Raw genomic sequence first — 11456 nt, 5'->3', positions numbered from 1 at the left:
GTACTCGTCAGTCTCTCCATCGAGATGAAAGAAAATATCTTTCGTTACATCGAATCGGATATTGTTTATTGTTTCACATAATAGAGTCTAGCGAAAACCCATTGTCTTCCACAGACTCCGACACACTCTATTGTTTACATTTGAGTCAGAAAGTCATCAATGTAGCAATCGAGCCGAGGACGGAGTCGATATTGCTTTCAATCGCCATTGTTTCCAATCTAGTCGGGACAGACACGTCATTGTTTTCCGTCGAGTTGGGGATTGACTCTACATTATTTTCAATTGAATTGGACATCGACTCGCCATTATTTTCAATTGGGTCGGGGATAGATTCGTCATTGTTTTCAACTGAGTCGGGGAAACACTCGCCATTGTTTTCAATTAAGTCGGGATAGACTCACCATTGTTTTCAACTGTGTCGGGGATAGACTCGTCATTGTTTTCAGTCGAACCCGAAGTTAAGTCGCCATTATTCTGAATTGACCCGGGGACAGATTCGTTATTGTTTTCAGTCGAGTCCGGGATCGACTCGTCATTGTCTTCAATCCAACCCGGGATCGACTCATCATTGTTCTCAATTTAGTCGGGACATACTCAGGGATAGAGTTGTCATTGTTCTAAATTTAGTCAGGGATAGACTCGTCATTCTTTTCAACCGAATCCGGGATCGATTTCCCATTGTTTTTAGTCCAGTCGGGGTTAAACTCGCCAATGTTTTCAGTCGTATCGGGGACAGACTTGCCATTGTTTTCAGTCTAGTCAGTGGAAGACTAATCGTTGTTTTCAGTCAAGTCGGTGGTAGACTCGTCGTTGTTTTCATTTAAGGGGAGTGTGTACTGCCTATCCCAGCAATGTAAATTTCACCTAATTAAGGAGCACTTTTCTCAGGACTTAGCCTACATAAAATATACATTTGAAATTTTTAGGAGTTATTCTTCAAGTATTATTGTATGTAACAGGCTAAAATTACGGTCTTTATCTTTCATTACTCTGCTTTACATTGATGGGATGGCAGTAAAGACTCCCCTTAATATCGGTGGTAGACTTGTCGTTTTCAGTCAAGTCGGTGGTAGACTCGTCGTTACTTTCAGTCAAGTCGGTGGTAGACTCGCCGTTGTTTTCAGTCTAGTCGGTGGTAGAAAAGTCGTTGTTTTCAGTCAAGACGGTGGTAGACTCGTCGTTGTTTTAAGTCTAGTCAGTGGTAGACTCGTCGTTGTTTCCAGTTAAGTCTGTGGTAGACTAGTCGTTGTTTACAGTCAAGTCAGTGGTAGACTCGTCGTTGTTTTCAGGTAAGTCGGTGGTAGACTCGTCGTTGTTTTCAGTCTAGTCAGTGGTAGACTCGTCGTTTTTTTCAGTCAAGTCGGTGGTAGACTCGTCGTTGTTTTCAGTCAAGGCGGTGGTAGACTCGTCGTTGTTTTCAGTCAAGTCGGTGGTAGACTCGTCGTTGTTTTCAGTCTAGTCGGTGGTTGACTCGTCGTTTTCAGTCAAGTCGGTGGTAGACTCGTTTTCAGTCAAGTCGGTGGTAGACTCGTCGTTGTTTTCAGTCTAGTCGTTGGTAGACTCGTCGTTGTTTTCAGTCAAGTCGGTGGTAGACTCGTCGTTGTTTTCAGTCAAGTCGGTGGTAGACTCGTCGTTGTTTTCAGTCAAGTCGGTGGTAGACTCGTCGTTGTTTTCAGTCTAGTCAGTGGTAGACTCGCCGTTGTTTTCAGTCAAGTCGGTGGTAGACACGTCCTTGTTTTCAGTCTAGTCAGTGGTAGACTCGTCGTTGATTTCAGTCAAGTCGGTGGTAGACTCGTCGTTGTTTTCAGTCAAGTCGGTGGTAGACTCGTCGTTGTTTTCAGTCAAGTCGGTGGTAGACTCGTCGTTGTTTTCAGTCTAGTCGGTGGTAGACTCGTCGTTGTTTTCAGTCAAGTCGGTGGTAGACTCGTCGTTCTTTTCAGTCAAGTCGGTGGTAGACTCGTCGTTGTTTTCAGTCAAGTCGGTGGTAGACTCGTCGTTGTTTTCAGTCAAGTCGGTGGTAGACTCGTCGCTGTTTTCAGTAAAGTCGGTGGTAGACTCGTCGTAGTTTTCAGTCAAGTCGGTGGTAGACTCGTCGTTACTTTCAGTCAAGTCGGTGGTAGACTCGTCGTTGTTTTCAGTCAAGTCGGTGGTAGACTCGTCGTTGTTTTCAGTCAAGTCGGTAGTAGACTCGTCGTTGTTTTCAGTCAAGTCGGTGGTAGACTCGTCGTTGTTTTCAGTCAAGTCGGTGGTGGATTCGTCGTTGTTTTCAGTCAAGTCGGTGGTAGACTCGTCGTTGTTTTCAGTCAAGTCGGTGGTAGACTCGTCGTTGTTTTCAGTCTAGTCAGTGGTAGACTCGTCGTTGTTTTCAGTCAAGTCGATGGTAGACTCGTCGTTGTTTTCAGTCAAGTCGGTGGTAGACTCGTCGTTGTTTTCAGTCAAGTCGGTGATAGACTCGTCGTTGTTTTCAGTCAAGTCGGTGGTAGACTTGTCGGTGCTTTCAGTCAAGTCGGTGGTAGACTCGTCGTTTCTTTCAGTCAAGTCGGTGGTAGACTCGTCGTTGTTTTCAGTCAAGTCGGTGATTGACTCGTCGTTGTTTTCAGTCTAGTCGGTGGTAGACTCGTCGTTGTTTTCAGTCAAGTCGGTGGTTGACTCGTCGTTGTTTTCAGTGTAGTGGGTGGTTAACTCGTCGTTTTTTTCAGTCTAGTCGGTGGTTGACTCGTCGTTTTCAGTCAAGTCGTTGGTAGACTCGTTTTCAGTCAAGTCGGTGGTAGACTCGTCGTTGTTTTCAGTCTAGTCAGTGGTAGACTCGTCGTTGTTTTCGGTCAAGTCGGTGGTAGACTCGTCGTTGTTTTCAGTCAAGTCGGTGGTAGACTCGTCGTTGTTTTCAGTCAAATCGGTGGTAGACTCGTCGTTGTTTTCAGTCAAGTCGGTGGTAGACTCGTCGTTGTTTTCAGTCTAGTCAGTGGTAGACTCGTCGTTGTTTTCAGTCAAGTCGATAGTAGACTCGTCGTTGTTTTCAGTCAAGTCGGTGGTAGACTCGTCGTTGTTTTCAGTCAAGTCGGTGATAGACTCGTCGTTGTTTTCAGTCAAGTCGGTGGTAGACTTGTCGGTGTTTTCAGTCAAGTCGGTGGTAGACTCGTCGTTTCTTTCAGTCAAGTCGGTGGTAGACTCGTCGTTGTTTTCAGTCAAGTCGGTGATTGACTCGTCGTTGTTTTCAGTCTAGTCGGTGGTAGACTCGTCGTTGTTTTCAGTCAAGTCGGTGGTTGACTCGTCGTTGTTTTCAGTCAAGTCGGTGGTTAACTCGTCGTTTTTTTCAGTCTAGTCGGTGGTTGACTCGTCGTTTTCAGTCAAGTCGGTGGTAGACTCGTTTTCAGTCAAGTCGGTGGTAGTCTGGTTGTTGTTTTCAGTCAGTTTGGTGGTAGACTCGTTATTGTTCTCAGTCGAGTCGGGGACAGACTCATCTTTGTTTTCAATTGAGTTGGGTACAGATTCATCATTGTTATTGAGTCGGAGATACTCTATAATGAGGTAGTGTGGTCAGTTTCTTTTCCCCTCCTTTGGATACATGGCTGACTAGTAACTATATACGAGTACATTGATCAGACTTCAGATGTATGCAAACAATAAATTGTTCTTCCTCAGAGAAGTATCGTCAAGTGAGATGTACTGCCTGATAATAGATATACATATCAGCTAGAACCTCAATCAGAGGTAAAAATTACATTATCATTAAAATGAAAACGAAATTAGATTAGCTAAAAACTGTAAACTTGTCAACAGTGTGGTCATGCAATCAGGTCAAGCAAGGACATACGTTCAAAACGCCGGCGGTGGATTTTAATATGGTAGTTCAGATTATTATTTTTTTATCCATTTATTATTAATAGCTGTTCTTTGTTCCTTGCGTGCGCATTGTATAGTCGGAGCTCCCATTCCCCTTGCGTGCGCATGGCATAGTCACGGCACCCAGGTTAAAGTTTCCCGAGAACCAGCCTGCGCGAACTGCGTGTACAACGGTAAGAATCAAACTGTGTATAACACATCTGGATGAAATGAAGTAATTTAATTCTTTATCTACGCTCCGTATTTTCTTAGCAAAGTGTGACATTTTATTTAGGCTTATTTGTAAAAGGTGGGATTTATAGACGTTGGAAATCCAACTGTATATCATATTTTTTAAACATAAAATGAATTAAAGTTCGAATGAAATGTTTACTACATTACGGATGGGCACAAACTCAATGGCAATGTTGGTACTCTACAAAAGTGAAAAAAACATAATTTGCACAGAAAACAAATACAAAATACAACACAAATTTAATAATAATAATAATAATAATAATAATAATAATAATAATAATAATACTTGTCCTTTAAAGAACCCGAAGGATCATTGCCGCCCTCACATAAGCTCGCCATCGGTCACTATCCTGTGCAAGATTAATCCAGTTCTCCATTCTCCTGTAACTTCATCCCTCTTAGGCCCGTTAAACAGTCATCTGTGTGCTACGCAGTACGCACTACGGATCCGTAGGCAGTTTGCTTTCACAGTCACGCGTAGCAAATCCGTAGCAGATTAATTATATCAGTCGGCTTGTTTGTTTCAAAATGAGCGTGATTCAAGGAAGCTTTTGGCTGCACATTATTTGTATTAAAAAGAGCGCATAATAGACCATATTGTGTTCACCCGCTACTAATTCTAAAAATCCTGAAGGAAGCTTTTATAAATCTACGTAGTGACTTGCGCGAGACCGAAAGAAAGTTTCTTTAACGAATTGCGCATGTTTATTCAATAGTTTGATGAACAAGTGGAAAAATTACAATAAATGCAGCTTGAACTGGATCTACATAATTATGTCGTACCGAGCTGTTTGCTGTTAACATAAGGTGATAAAAATTACTCAGATGAATAAATTATTTATAATCGACATTTTATTATTTCTTGTTCATTATAACAAATTACAAAACCATCAATTATATTTGTTATAATCTATATAGATCAGAGTTTCTCATCCTTTCTCATTTCCTCACTTTATTTTAGTGCGGGCCTCTAAGTCTAAGGTGTAGATTGTGTAGAATGTACTGTAATGTTTTTCCTTTCTCTTGTACGGGGGAGGGACTCGAAGGCTTACACTGCAGCCTGAACCTTATTGTGCTTATCATCCTATTCTTGTGAATGATTGGGTAGCCGAACTGCCGCGCTCTTGTACAAGTACAGCACGCTGCACCGTGTATGGATGATGATGATGATGATGATGATGATGATGATATCTATATCTGAATTAATAATGGCGAAATGAATCCGAGGCCCAACGCTGAAAGTTACCTAGCAATTCTACTTCAATTAGTTGGGGGAAAACCCCTGAAAAACCCCAACCAGATAACTTGTCCCAACCAGAATTTGAACACGGGCCCGCTCGTTTCATAGCCAGACGTGCTGACCATTACTCCACAGCGGTGGACTACTGTAATGTTACTCAACCTTTTTGATTTTGAGGCTCCTTTTTTTCCTCACATTGCTTTAGTGCGGCTCCCTGGCCTGAGGTGTGGAGTAAAATGTAGAACATACAAAGAACGTAGTAATATGAAATTTGGTATCAATTCAAAAAGAAAAAAACTTAATTAGCTTGTTTTAATTTAATGTAAAATTCTCAGATAATAAAATTTTCAAAGAACAACTATTAAAATTATTATTATTATTATTATTATTATTATTATTATTATTATTATTATTTATTTTTTTTCATTGCACCCCACTACCAGTTGGTCGGTCAACCTCAGGCCTTCCCGGTTGAGAATCACTGATTTAGATTAAATCTGTTTTAAATACACTGAGGAAATATTTATATTGACTAGGTACTCTTAATTAAATATTCCTTAACTTATTTTATAGATAAGAGCTTTTATATATAGTAGTGTGTTGCCCATAATAGGTAAATTCCTGTGAGTGAAAGAGTATCTTTGGAGGTTGATGGAGATCGGAGAATTGACATCAAGGAAGACTACTGTTCTGTTTGGGAAATGTTTCCAGTGTGACAATGTGAACTGATATTTGTGTATTCTGATGTACGATTTTTCTGAATATTAGCCCACCGAAAAATGGAAATGAACAGACTAAGTAAGTGATGTGAATGGGAAGGACGGAATAAAAGGGGATGGTTCATGTTTTGTATTCGAAAGACTGTGTTTCCATACAATAATGTAGTTTCTACTTCTGAAAAATGTCCTAACAGCTAACTAAATTATCCTCAACGGAAGATTTTTTTTCTGGAACTCTGCCATGTCTTCTCTCATCTTCATCACTCATCTGCATTTCATTGTGTGTTATTGTCCATTTCTTCAAAATTTTTCAATATAATGTCACACGTATCACGCCACAACTTCTAATGCCTCTATTTTTGTATTATTCACAAAAAGGATCCCAGAAACATTGTCTTCTATCTAATTGACTGATAACAACTGCGTATCCAAAATCATAATGCTTTCAAACATGAATTTTACTGTTTATTATGCCGCTACGCCATGCGTAGTACGCATGACTGTGTAAGCCCACACTTGTCCAAGGTATTCATCTCTTCTCCGTAGTCCGTAGCGCGTAGCGGGACGTCCGTATGGATCCTACGGATGCGTACAGTACGCAGAACTGTGTAAGCTCCCATATATGTAAGATATTTTGCTACGGATTCGTAGTCCGTAGCGCGTAGCATACGGATGACTGTGTAACGGGCCTTAGCCCCTAATATTTTCCTAAGAACCTTATTCTTTGTTCCTCTCTCAACATGAGAGTCCAAGTTCCACAACCATGCAGGACAACCGGTAATATAATTGTTTTATAAAATCTTAAATCGGATTTTTTGAGAGCAGACTAGATAAGAAAATCTTCTCAACCGAATAATAACAAGGATTTCTCAGATTTATTCTGCGTTTAATTTCCTCTCGAGTGTCATTTATATTTGTTCCTGTTGCTCCAAGATATTTGAATTCTTTTACCTCTTCAAAGGATAAACTTCCAATTTTTATATTTCCATGTAGCATAATATTCTGGTCACGAGACACAAACATATACTTTGTCCTTTCTGGGATTTACTTCCAAACCTATCTCTTTACTTGCTTCAAGTAAAATTCCCGTGTTTTCCCTAATAGTTTGTGAATATTTTTCTAACATATTCATGTCAACCGTATAGACAAGCAGCTGATGTAACCCGTTCAATTCCAAACCCTCTTTGTTATTCTGAACTTTCCTAATGGTATATTCTAGAGAAAAGTTAAAAAGTAAAAGTGATAGTGCATCTCCTTGCTTTAGCCCGCAGTGAATTGGAAAAGCATCCGACTGAAACCGACACATACGTACTCTGCTGTAAGTTTCACTGAGACACATTTTTAATTAATCGAACTAGTTTCTTGGGAGTACCAAATTCTACAAGATTATTATAGCTCTTAACCGAGTCATATGTATTTTTTAAATATATGAATAACTGATGTACTGTACCTTTATACTCCCATTTTTCTCCAATATCTGTCGAATACAAAAAATCTGATCAGTAGCCGATCTATTACACCTAAAGCCGCATTGATGATCCCCAATAATTTAATAACACAGCAAAATACAAAACAAAACAAAAAGTAACTCGTCAATACAAAACAAATCAAATAAAACAATTAGACGACTCACAGCACTAAAATTAACATAACACAAAGATTGATTGCAGGTTATAAATACCAGAAATCTTTCGCTTTTACTTCGAGAAACGCAAACACCATGAAACCTATCCACTCAACATATAAAATGCATTACTCATTCGTAAATGTCTTTAAAAACTGAGCAATGCGAACACAAGAATTTACGTAGATGTAATGTAGGAACCATTATTCTTCGAATTTATCTAACCATCTCGCCATGCGCGAGTAATATGTAATCAATTGGCATTATAGATACTTTTTCGAAATTATTTTCATGTAAATTTAAACCTACTAGAAAACAAGTAATATGTTGAATAATTTCGAGGGAAAAATTGTTCCGGAGCCGGGTATCGAACCCGGGACCTTTGGTTTAACGTACCAACGCTCTACCACTGAGCTACTCGGGAACTCTAACCGACGCCGATCCAATTTTTCCTCTATATCCACAGACCTCAAAGTGGGCTGACAACCGTCAAGCAACCAACTTCCAGTGCACACTAACTCCGTGTGACTTAAATTGTGGTTTTCTGTTAACGAACAGTAACGTTTATTATGCAAATCAAGATTTCAGGTATAACTCCCTGTAAAGTTGATTTGAATAATTTCGAGGGAAAAATTGTTCCGGAGCCACAATTTAAGTCACACGGAGTTAGTGTGCACTCGAAGTTGGTTGCTTGACGGTTGTCAGCCCACTTTGAGGTCTGTGGATATAGAGGAAAAATTGAATCGGTGTCGGTTAGAGTTCCCGAGTAGCTCAGTGGTAGAGCGTTGGTACGTTAAACCGAAGGTCCCGGGTTCGATACCCGGCTCCGGAACAATTTTTCCCTCGAAATTATTCAAATCAACTTTACAGGGAGTTATACCTGAAATCTTGATTTGCATAATAAACGTTACTGTTCGTTAACAGAAAACCACAATTTAAGTCACACGGAGTTAGTGTGCACTCGAAGTTAGTTGCTTGACGGTTGTCAGCCCACTTTGAGGTCTGTGGATATAGAGGAAAAATTGGATCGGTGTCGGTTAGACTTCCCGAGTAGCTCAGTGGTAGAGCGTTGGTACGTTAAACCAAAGGTCCCGGGTTCGATACCCGGCTCCGGAACAATTTTTCCCTCGAAATTATTCAAATCAACTTTACAGGGAGTTATACCTGAAATCTTGATTTGCAAGTAATATGTTGTTTTTGTAATTTCCCACAAACAACTCTAACTTCATTAATGTTGTTTACAAATGTATCTACCATCTGATGTTTTAATTTAGAATCAGCTAAACGAGAAGAGTAACTAGTCTCAGCTACGTTTATAATATTTATCCGGAGAAAGTGGCTACGTTCAAAAGTTGGCACAGTTGCGGTTAAATATATATCTGTGTTACGATTAGATAATACAGTGTAAAACAAAAGTTCTTGTGAAATGAAGAAAACAATACTAGTATCATTTCATAAGTTATGACAACTTTATTATAACTAATTATCCAATAAAGTTGCAGGAATCGATTGAAGGTCACTGGAATGTGTTTCGTAATGCTAGTACCAAATTGGGCCCGGGTACAGAAGGCAATGGGTAAGGAAAATTGAAAGATTCGTAATCATTGTTTTATTATTCACAAAAGGAAACAAAGTATATTACTCACACACTATTGCGATGTACCGAAGTACATATGATATTTCCGTGCAGAAATTCTGCCGTCATCATATGATGAAGGATGAGTGGAACGGAGAAAAATTCTGTCCGGCCCCGGGATTTGAACCCGGGTTTTCAGTTCTACGTGCTGACGCTCTATCCACTAAGCCACACCGGATTCCCATCCAGATGCCGGATCGAATCTTCTCAGTTTAAATTTCATCTCTTGGGTTCCCTCTAATGGTTTATCCTCATGTACTGCGTCATAGATGTATGACAGTGGCACAATGTCCACACATGTGCAGAAGTGCACTCGTTATGAGTGACTAAGTGGCCGGGATCTGACGGAGTAAGCGCCGTATTTAATCACTAGAACTGAAAACCCGGGTTCAAATCCCAGTGTCGGAGAGAATTTTTCTCTGTTCCACTCATCCTTCATCATATGATGACGCACAATTTCTGCACGGAAATATCATATGTACTTCGGCACATCATAATAATATATGATGTGCGAAAAATAATCACTTATTGATTTAAGACGGCTAATTCACTCCATTAGGAAAGTGCAAGGTTTATGCAGTAAAACGGAGGTATTTTGAATGAGCCAAAAGAAAATGCAGATGTAATAAGATCTTAAAGTACAACGAAATAAAGGTGGGGAAAAGGTGTGTTTCAGGGAATATCATTAAAATGAGAAAACGTAAATTTCCGTTTAATGTTCACCAAAGCGTTAAGTACGTAATTATAACCGCGTTGCCGTATTATTCATGGTCTAGAGAAAATACCTCGTCTTTTACGAAGAAAACTTTCAGCCGCCGTGAAATTATTCACCGCTTTCATCAAATTATTGTTTATCAATATTACGAAACAAAAACTATCTGTTTATCAATATTACGAAACAAAAACTATCATAAGGCCCATGACCGACAGGATCATCTTGGCTGTCTGCGCATGCGCGGACTTGGTTAATAAAAACCTAAATTAACCAAATCTAACCTTCGTATAATATGCAAGATGTATAACCGGAGCAAGAAGGGATCTTCTTGATTTGATGTGAATGTACACACGAAAATAAATTCAAGTGTAAGGATCACTCTGCCACTGCATGAGAGGTCCACGCATGCGCCACAGCAAAACTGTTCATGGTGCGAGTCCCTCGTCTAAGCCACGTAATCTACTCGCAATATTTACGCAAATACATCTTGTCGCTAACAGTGGTGCTATCTCTCAGTAATGTTCAAAACAAAGGAGTTAGAAAAAGAAAACAATTTCTCCTTCTAACGACGCCACAGATCAACGTTATATCTTTATGTTGGCGATATTGTCTATTTAGTTCAATTTGGTCGTAACCGTAACGGCATGGTTCAAAGCTACCGTAGCAAATTCTCCAGTTTAGCGCTCTTTTGTTTTGATGCTTAGGTAAAGGGAGAACGAAGCTATAAAAACACTTAAGAAAATAAAATTGGAAGAATTCATTTAATAAGACCATAACAACAAAACATATTTTTTCTTGCTGCGAGATGCTTGAGACGTTTGAGATGGGTAGGGCATGTAGCACGTATGGGCGAATCCAGAAATGCATATAGACTACTATGTCAGTTGGGAGGTCGGAGGGAAAAAGACCTTTGGGGAGGCCGAGACGTAGATGGGAGGATAATATTAAAATGGATTTGAGGGAGGTGGGATATGATGATAGAGACTGGATTAATCTTGCTCAGGATAGGAACCGATGGCGGGCTATGTGAGGGCGGCAATGAACCTTCGGGTTCCTTAAAAGCCATTTGTAAGTAAGTAAGCGAGATGCTTGGATTTCTGTACATTACACAGGGCGCGGAAAAACTCTGTGCAGATAATTGAAGGGTGAAAAGTACGTTCAAAATTAAGTATTTTCAGGGTAGGAACCAGGGGTCGCAGAAACTTTGTTACAGCGCTATATGCGTCAAGTTTCAAATTGCAATGTTTTGTGAAATTTGATATATACAGTCTAATTAGAATGAAAACGGACTGTTCGCAGTTACTGACACAAGACCTTGTTTCTATTAACATTAAAAGCTTGTATTGACTTCTTTACATTAATTTTTACAAACAGAACAGACGTCAAAATACTGTACTGATGTTCAACTCTACTGCAGGAAGGGAAGTTGCTCTAAGCACGTA

This window comes from Periplaneta americana, chromosome 4 (genome assembly GCF_040183065.1).
Source record: "Periplaneta americana isolate PAMFEO1 chromosome 4, P.americana_PAMFEO1_priV1, whole genome shotgun sequence".
Classification (NCBI taxonomy): Eukaryota; Metazoa; Arthropoda; class Insecta; order Blattodea; family Blattidae; genus Periplaneta; species Periplaneta americana.
This window is presented reverse-complemented; position numbering follows the sequence as displayed.